This window comes from Mastomys coucha, unplaced genomic scaffold, assembly GCF_008632895.1.
Source record: "Mastomys coucha isolate ucsf_1 unplaced genomic scaffold, UCSF_Mcou_1 pScaffold23, whole genome shotgun sequence".
Taxonomy (NCBI): Eukaryota; Metazoa; Chordata; class Mammalia; order Rodentia; family Muridae; genus Mastomys; species Mastomys coucha.
In genome coordinates, this window is record NW_022196906.1 from 27,896,032 (window position 1) to 27,905,801 (window position 9,770).

The following is a 9,770-nucleotide window of genomic DNA, read 5'->3' on the forward strand; positions in this document are numbered from 1 at the left end:
AGAGAGAGAGAGAGAGAGAGAGAGAGAGAGAGGAGAGAGAGAGAGACAGAGAGAAAGAGACAGAGAGACAGAGAGATATATCTAGAATTAAAAGAGGGGCTGCTAGTGATAAGGGAGAGGGTAATATGGAAGATAATAAAGGATTGAAGGAGATACTGAGAGCTCAAGCAAACTGCTCCTAAATAAAGAAATGGGCCATTAATTTGGGTACAAAAGCCCCTGCCTTTAGCTTTTTGAATACCCAGACTTCCTGATTCTCCTTGACTGTACTAAAAGCAGTCATGTCCCCCATCTTTAACAAATGAGCATATCTGTGTCCTTTAATGTAGATTTATCTTGAGTATCTTTCCATTACCTGGAGCAGAATATAGTCAAAGTGAGGGACCTTTGGATTCTAGGCTGCAGCTCTCATAGGCCCCTCAAATTTCGGATATCATTCCTCATAGAAACTCATGTGCCATTCAGAGAACGGGGAGATAGGAAGTTTGGAAAAGAGACATAGCAGGAGAGCAATTCCAAGAGAGGAACTGACAACAGAGAAAAGAGATATGTGGGCAGTTTAAGAAGTTGTCTCAGTACTTAAGAAATGAAGGGATCATGATATGTAATGGAAGAATAATAATCCTCTCCTAATCCCTCCTCTATGTGTATGTGTGTGTGTGAGTGAGTGAGAGAGAGAGAGAGGGGGGAACACAGAAAGAGGACAGAGAGAGAGAGAGAGAGAGAGAGAGAGAGAGAGAGAGAGAGAGAGAGAGAGAGAAAGTTCAGGTCAGTTGCAGCTAGGTCACAAGGATATGTGTATCTTTAGAATAAAGTCTTTAATCGCCTGATGGATATGGAAAAATAAATTACTGTGGCAAAATGTAATAAACGTTAAAGGGAAAATGATGAGGGTAATATAACTACATTGATTTAACTAGGATGATAGAGAGGAATTGTCTGCTTTATAGGTTTCTGGATGTCTATTAGTGGCTCTGTATTAAGGAATGGGGCTGTTCTCTTGATATACTTAAGAGCTGTCAGTAATTCCTATTTCACAGTCCACTGCTTCAATTCAGAAAGTGTGTTCCAGCCCTTGGTGACCCCATCCAGGAGGCAGTGGAGGGTGACCAGCTGCTGGTGGTTTGCATTCAGTCAGCTCTCCAGTAAGCAGCTGTATTCTTCAAAATTGGGTTGTATTTAAGGGGATCCAGAGGCTCTCGCCTCCCCCTCCCTACCCAGCCACCTTGCTGGACTACACTGACATTTGTTTTAATGACTCAGTGTTGGGCTCATTACATCCTGATATTTTCTGGAGAGAGTGGCCTCCTTGGTGGGTGGAAATGGTAATTAAGGACATTTAGGGAACAGGCTCGGTGCCAATTCCTGGGGGCATATATCCCCAAGAGATAGGACACCTTCCCAGAATAAGGCAATAGAGGCAAGCTTTAAGCAGAATGTCATTTTTCCACTATGATCCTGTCACCAAACTGTAAAATGTGTCCTACAGTTCTCCTACAGCCTACAGAATTAAGCTCAAAGTATGAGGAAGAAAGAAACTCATTTCTGGTCATTTATGAGCCCTCCACATTATGTTCGTAGTTTCTAATGTCAATTCATTCACACTCAGACTAATGCTTTCTAAATAAGGTAGCTTTGTGATGCCTCATAGCTGAGCCCTGGTCTCTTCAGTAATCTTTTTCTTACCCCTTCATCTTTCTATGGAAGAGACCACGTGTTCTATTTCCTAATGTTTAAATGAGGATAATACACTGGAAGTGTTTAGAGTTGACTTCTTAGAATAACACTGTGTGTCTTTGGCCCAGACACACAACCTTCCTGAACTGCAATGACAGTCTCAGCAAAGGTGAAGTTGTTGGACTAAGGCAGAGTGATTCTTTACCAGGGAGTGGGGAGAGGATTTTCCCACTGTGGTGAGAGGGTGTTAGCCATATCTGGTGATATTTGGGAATGCAGCAAAGGGATTGGGAGGTGCTAGAAGAATCCAGTGGGTAGAGCAGATGGTGCTATTAGCAGTCTTGTTAAAAAAAAGTGATTACTTTGCTCAAAATGTTTTAGTGCTGAGCTTGGAAAATAAGACCAAGGTCATTGGGCATTTACTGTCCTGCTTCCTAGCACTACCTATTGTTTTAGCCCTATTTCTTATTGAGAATTTTCTTTGTTTACTCATGTATTTATTTGGGGATGGGATACTTGTGCCACAGCCTATATGTGGAAATCAGGGGAAAGCTTGCTATGCGTCATTTCTCTCATCTACTATGTATGTATGTTTCACAGACCAGACTCAGGTCATCAGGCTTCATAGTAAGTGCCTTTATTCACTAAGGCATTTTGACAATACTCTCTTTTATCCATTTCTCATGCTCTAGCCAGTCTTACCTTCTTCCAGCATCCCTTTATCCCTAAATGTATGCTTTCCTTTCATATACCAAGGAGGTCTTCATACTACTGCTGAGCTGCTAGCCACTCTGCCGGCCTCAGGCAAGAATATGTGTGCTACTCTTCCACTTGAGATGAGGTATCCATGGCCTCTGCATCAAAGTAATTCAAGCATGGATCTATGTTCCAAAATGAACTAGCTTTTCAATTGTTATCTGTTGGCCCAGGTCTCCTTTTACTATTCATGAGAGCCATCATTTATTAAATTCCCATTACTTAGATAGCACTGTCTTTTTTAAGATTTATTTTTTTAAAACATTATCACCCAATCTTTACAAAGTTCTGAAAAGACAAATAGTATTCCCATTGGAAAATTGAGAAACTTTGAGATAGAACATAGCTTGTACAAGGCAACCTTCTATCTCTTAGATACATAGTTTAATCTTTGTTCTTAATAGGTAGGCAATCCTGGATTCAAAACAGATGCATATGACTCCAAATCTATGAGCAATATTTATAATAGAGCAGAAACCCCTCAATGTTTGTTTCTATAATGGCATATTAAATAAGCCAGTAGTCACAGTTGTTGAGAGAGAATTTACTAAAGCTTGTGAGATAGGAAATCTCAAGTTCCTATGCTAATCAGTCTAATGGCTGCAGCTTCAGGCAGGGATTAAGGAGTAAGAGAAAAGGCATTTGACCTTACTCTTAAAGGGGAGAGTTATAGAAAAGTCTTTTATGATTATAGAAAATTAGTTCCATGGATGCTGTAGTTGATCATTGAGAGCTCACTGTGCCATCTGGGGTTATCTGTAGCTGAATGATTGGTTCCAAGTGTAGGTGTGAACATCTGTGTGAAGTGTGGCCTTGGAAGCAGCACAGTGGGGAAGTAGCAGTCATCAGAAATCTGACTGGAGTTATGGTGTTTATTCTCAAGGGGATGCCTTCATTCAACTGGTGTTTGAGTGTAGAGTCCTAGCTCTCAGAGGGTTTCTTGAGTGTCTATGTGGTTCAGAGTGGGGTAAGAGCAAAGAAAAGAGGTAGAAGCTTCCTATTCATATTTCCATGCTAAAAATGGAAGAGAAGACTAACCCTATGTGCCATGAGAAGAAAAGACTCAAAGACAAAACTCCAGACAGTGAGTATCCCTGGGAAACAACATTGATGAAATTATTTAAATATAGTATATGGCAAAGTCCAGTCACAGAGAGTTCCTAGGCTACTGGGCTCACATGTATACTTGCTAGTTCTCTGGTATATAAAACTTTTCTATGGGGCAGTTCAAATAGACAGTGTGCCATGTAGATAAGATGCAGATACAGATGTAGAGTTTGCATACCACATCCATTCTGGAATGCAGGGCCATGGAGCTGGAGGGCTGGGTAGTAAAGATCCCTGAAGCTCTCAAGATCAACAGCTGAATCAACAAGAGAGACTTCAAACAGAACCCAGGAATTGTGGAACCTCGCAGAAGAAGGAAAGCATACTGTTTGTTATTTTCTTTCTAGAGACATAGAAGTTTTGTTGATGTGGAAGCCCCTGACAGGAGGTTTTGTACTAGACAAATACTAACAGGCAGACTGCAGCTTTCTAAAAGACAGCAAGGAAGAAGATGATAGCCTGACAGTCCAGGCTAGAACAGCAGCCAATTCTAGCATGGAGCTAATAGCTGCACTGGAAAAATGATTAGAAAAACACAGCAATGGTCCTGTGTAAGACTGAATATATTTTGTGAAGCTCCAGTGATTTCTGGGAAACCAAAGCCAACAGTATATGTGCCATCAATATCATGTTACTGAGATGAATGAGAGAGTGGTGTGACTAAGAACACAGCCAGCTTTCACACACAGGCTGTAGGATCAATGTTATGTTCAACAACTTGATTTGTGTCTTTTAGTATTTAAATTCCTTTTATTGTAAGTTTGTTTACTTTTGATTTTGTTTGGGGCTTTGTTTGTTTGTGACAGATCATGAATGCCAAGCAGATTTAGAATCCCTATGTATCCAAGGATGAACTTGAACTCATAAACTTCCAGCATCTATGTCCACAATGTGGTTAATATAGACTACATTGAATTTCAGATGTTCCAGAGATCCTTATTAAGAAAGAATACAAGGGAAGCTTATCATTGTGGATAATATACCTATAAGCAAAAAATTACATTTATTTATTTATTATGTGTAATTCTAGAGCTGGAACATGGAACAAAAGCCACCCTAGGAGTGTGGGTCAAGTAGTGGCTTGGTAGCTTCTTTTACAATATGGCATCTATAGACTTTTATCACTCACTAGCTATGTAACTTCTTCAAATTACAGTTCATGCTTTGTTTCTTTACCCAAAATATGTAATATTACTAGTCTTTACTTAGCTAAGATCTTTAACTAAACTACAAATATGAAGTATTTTCCTTGGGACCAGCATAGTCATGTGCTATATAATAATGCTATGCTTAACAGTGGCCCACATGTTTAACAATGGTTCTATATGATAAGGGCCTGAAAAAAATTGTATCACCTGGCTGTACCCTAGCCAAATTCACACAACTGAATAAACTGTCCACGTTTGTGACAATGCTGACTAAACAAAACCACTGAACACACCATACACACAACCATGTATAGTGCATGAGACCCGATAATGGCAACAAATAACTATGGTTTGTGTTTTCTAGTTAGTACACTATACTTTTTCATCATCATTTGAAAATATATTCCTTAGTAACGTATAAAGCAGCATGTTCTTTTGTACTGATAGGTGCCTCATTTGTCTCTCATTTGCCATGTCTTTTGACTGTATCAGATTCCCTTAATCTTGACTTGATTCTGTGTTATGATATCACCCATATGTATTTGTATGTATATATGTACATATCAGAAGGATAAAGGAGATATACATATATGTGTATATATTTATTTATATTGAATTATAGGAGGAATATTCTATGTGTATGTTTTCCATATAGCCTGTAGTCTTGATCAACAATAGTCTACTAGCCAGACTTCTATTAGTACACACTACACTATTCACACTACATGATCACTGCCTGGTGCTTTTCTCAGAATGTGCTCCTATCATTAAGCACCAAATACTGTAACATACTTTGAACAGATGTTATTTATCATTAATTAGAGTTGGTTCATGTTTTGCAAAGCATTGCCTGTTTTGGCATTTGTTTTCTTTTAATTCTTTTAACAAGACATTGAAATACCATAAGATGGATTTTTTTTTCTTTTTAAATGTTGGAAACATATCATGTTTCACAAAAAATATACTCCATGTGACAGCTAATGTCACACTAACATTACACACTATCTCCGCTTGGCTAAATTGCTGCTAGCTGGAGAAAGATTCATTATCTTTGAGGTTAAAACTACAAAACAAAATCATAGGGTGACGTGTGCATATGAGTGAGAGTGGGCACTGCACAAAGTGCAGAACTCCATAAGAAAAGGAGGAGCATAGCCAGATGTGTCACATTCTGGGAGAGCAGCCTCAGGCATCAAAATGTGGTAATCACCCTGTCTGTTTAGGTCTATCAGGCTGGGCCAGCCAGAGCCCATCAGCAAATCCTCTTCCAAAATAAACCAGGCCCCCATGTATCTGTCAGTAACAGGGCACGTGGTACCACTCGTAAAGAATCAAGGGAAGAGCTTCTCCGGTTTCTTTCTTTCTTTCTTTCTTTCTTTCTTTCTTTCTTTCTTTCTTTCTTTCTTTCTTTCTTTTCTTTTTTTTTTTTCTATGTCTTCAGCAGATTGAGTTGCACCTCTGAGAAAGCAGGGAGCTAAGATACCTACAATTGCAGAGCGTGTGCTTCCAGCCAGTTGCCAGGCTGGGTATTAATAGATTTTCCACTCTAAGTGTTCTTATTCGAGTGACTGAAAGTTAAAGTGATGAAAAGAAAGTAGCAATTATGACTCTGACAAGTTCTGTGGACAGCTGTTGGTCTCTACAGCCATTTTTTTCAGACTCTTAGTTGTCATTTCCCTGTTTCTCATCAGAGAGTGAAATGGTGCTGAATAGAGACATTGACAGCAAAGCAAAGAGCTCCTGGGGTTAGGGAAATTTCTTCCTCCACTGCCCAAATAAGATGAAAATAACTTCTCCCATGACTAGCCTCAGGACTGCTTCTAAGCTCTACACCTACTCTCCCAATAGATAGGTTGAAGCATGAAGCTTTGCTTAGCATTGTGTCTAAACCCATGTATATAGTAGAATAAGACTCAGCTGTGGTTATTTCATAATAGTTACTTAACCTATATTTCAAGGCATTGGTTTTTGTGCAACGTGCAGGTTAAAGCCATGTGACCTTTGATACACTACATATACCTGAGCCCTTGATTCCTATTACAAAGATATACTAACTGAGACGTGTGCACACCCTATGAAAACACATTTCAAAAAGGATTTTCCAAGGACTGGAGGGATGGCCCAGCTGTTAAGAACTCTTTTGGCTATTCCAGGGGATCTAAGATCTAAGACCAGTTCTTAACATCCACATGGTTCACAACAATCTCCAGCTCCAGGGGATTTGACACTTTCTTCTGGTCTATCCAAGTACCACTACATATCTGGTGCACACAAAATATGGACACATACAAATATTCATATATACATACTAGAATAAAAATAAAATCTTAAAAGGAGAAGAATTATCAGGATTTCTAAATAGATAGATAGATAGATAGATAGATAGATAGATAGATAGATAGATAGATAGATAGATAAAAACAAAAAACAAAAACAAAAACAAAAAAGATTCCAACACCTTCACACATGGTCTTGAGGTAGCTTGTCCCAAAGGTCTCTGGCATGGCTTTGTTGCTCATCTTTCTCTGCCCTGTGCTACACAGTTCTTTGTTAGAAAAGACACAAAACCTTATCTTTCCTCTTAAATTTCTTCCTTCAACCCTTTGCTTCTTTTCTTGTCAAACCATGTAGATGACAGGCTTATGACTGGAAGAATAGGAAACTGAGAAGCTACATAAAAAGAGAGAGGGAGGGAGGGAGGGAGGGAGGGAGAGAGAGAGAGAGAGAGAGAGAGAGAGAGAGAGAGAGAGAGAGAGAGAGAGAGAGAGAGAGAGAGAGACTGAAATAACCAGATTGAGGTTAGGATCATTGAGCTCTACAGCCAAAGGGCAGAGAGACTGGCTGGCCTTTTAATTTTTTTATCCAATCTATTTTGTGTTTTTCTCCTAGACAAGCTCCTTTCAGGTATTCCTCTACCTCCCCACCTACCTAGCTTCATGTTTGCTCTCCATAAAGTCCTGGATTGCAAGTTCTCAAGTCATCTCAAGCATTAATTATCAAAGTTTAATCTGTAGGCTCCAAACAGCACTTTGATCTTCTCAAGAGTTCACATGATCAGAATAAATTCCTCAAGATGACCAAGCTATTTACGTAAGAGGTGATATTGACATTGAAGGTCCAGTGGTAATGATGTTGGGTGCTGAACTTCACTGGTACGCCCCTGCAGTTTTAAAGGGCAACTTCACATAAGATTAATTCTAAAAAAGGCAGGAAGCATTAATAATTTTACTAAATCTTGGTCCTCAATTACACACTCTTTTAGAATATTTTACTTAATAAAGTAGGAAATAAAAACAAAGAAATTATGTCACATACCTCAACTATGAGAATTTTCTGGAAGAAACACTGTGTGATTGCTGGAGCTGTAAACTGAAAAAAAAAATACTTTTCTAATAAAACATTTTGTTTCTTGAAAGAATGATAGACAGACAAACTATGGCTGCTCAACCTGGGCATTTGACCTGGGGGAAAAATGAATGGAGCAAGCCTGTCATTTCAAGAAAAAAAAAAAGAACTACATTTGTCAACAATGATACAATTGCAACTTTCAAAAGAAAATGGAATTCTTGCAGTTTCACCAGGAACTTGCCATATCTGTAATAATGATGGATTTGACGTTTATAGTGTGTGGTGATAAAATGTACCAAATTTGGAATATCAAATGGATTACCAATTTTTTTCCAAGTTATTTCATGGCATAAAATCCTGCCCAGGTGTAACAATTTAAAGTTTAACTCAGACTGGAGAGCTTTGAATCTTCTGTTGTTCAGTGACCTGTAGTCACTGCATAGTTGTGAGTAATAATGTAATAACTAAGTTTAAGCTATTAGCATAGCCATCACCTCACTATTCCTCATTCCTTTGTCATAAGTCTACTTAATGTGCAGTATACTACTGTCAACTATAGTCACTTGGGTGGATTAAAAAAAAATATGTAGCATATATTGTAACAGAATGCTATTTGGTCACAGGGCTCCTGAAATTAACAATAAACTTTTAAAAATTGATAATGAGGGACCTTCAAAGATGCTTCTACCCTCTGTGAAAATGACTCATTACATGTGTGCTATTAAGACTGTTTTCTTTGTATCTTAAGGCATTATCAGTCTTTTTCAATGGAATGTCGCTGCTCTTAAATCAGCCACACTCCAGGGTAGACCTCATGGCCAGTATTACCTGCCTACCACGAAATAGACTCCATCTTGAACTTCGTGGAGGAGGCATTTTTGTAGGAGTGAGGACGAAAAGTACAACAATGAAGCTATATGGATAAGGAGATAAAGAAAATATAGAGCCAGGCAGTGGTGACACACACCTTTAATCCAAGAACTTGGGAGGCAGAGGCAGGTGAATTTCTGAGTTCAAGGCCAGCCTAGTCTACAGAGCGAGTTCCAGGACAGCCAGGGTTATACAGAGAAATTCTGTCTTGAAAAAAAAAAGTCTGGGAAAAATTGGGTAAGGAGAAAGAATGTAATAAAAACAAAAATTACAATTCTGGTTTATTCAAAGAGACATTTATTTTTGCTTTAATAATATCTTCTGTGTCATGATGCTAGGTACTGCTGGATATATATATATATATATATATATATATATATATATATATATATATATATGCGTATGTGTGTGTGTGTGTGTGTGTGTGTGCCTCTTCAATTATGTAAGCTTTCTGAAGATTGGCAGGTAGTAGATATTTGTAAATTGCTCGTGGTTACCAAATTTCCATAACAGTTTTCATCTTGTTGATAGTGTTTTGTAAAGCTTTATAGCTAACAAAAAGTTATGAAGCCCTGTGACTAACAGCAACACAAAATAAGCTTAGAGGATTTTGTGTTAACTAAAATTAACCAGGGTGAGAAATTAATCCATCTCATCACTAGGTGCATATAGAAACTGCTGGTCTCATTTTAAAGTCATCTCTGTTCAGCTGTACTCATTTACTTCCCATGCTTTCTATACTAGTGTAATTTTATAATGCCTTAAAGAAAAATTTTGTTTCTAGTATTTAAAGTTTCTTTTTTTTTTTAGATATTTTCTTTATTTACATGTAAATTTCTCTATTCCCAGTTTCCCCTCCAAAAA

At 38.2% G+C, this 9,770-nt stretch overlaps 1 long non-coding RNA gene across 1 annotated transcript in view; it reads right to left on the reverse strand.

Annotated features, from left to right (window-relative positions):
• Positions 1–7,679: 7,679 nt before the first annotated feature.
• The window catches only part of LOC116073567, a 6,903-nt gene continuing 4,812 nt past the window's right edge, over positions 7,680–9,770 (reverse strand). The window contains exons 2-3 of the long non-coding RNA XR_004111874.1: positions 8,004–8,057; positions 7,680–7,848 (exon numbers count right to left, since the gene is read on the reverse strand). This is a non-coding gene — a long non-coding RNA (uncharacterized LOC116073567). The remainder of the gene's footprint in view (positions 7,849–8,003; positions 8,058–9,770) is intronic.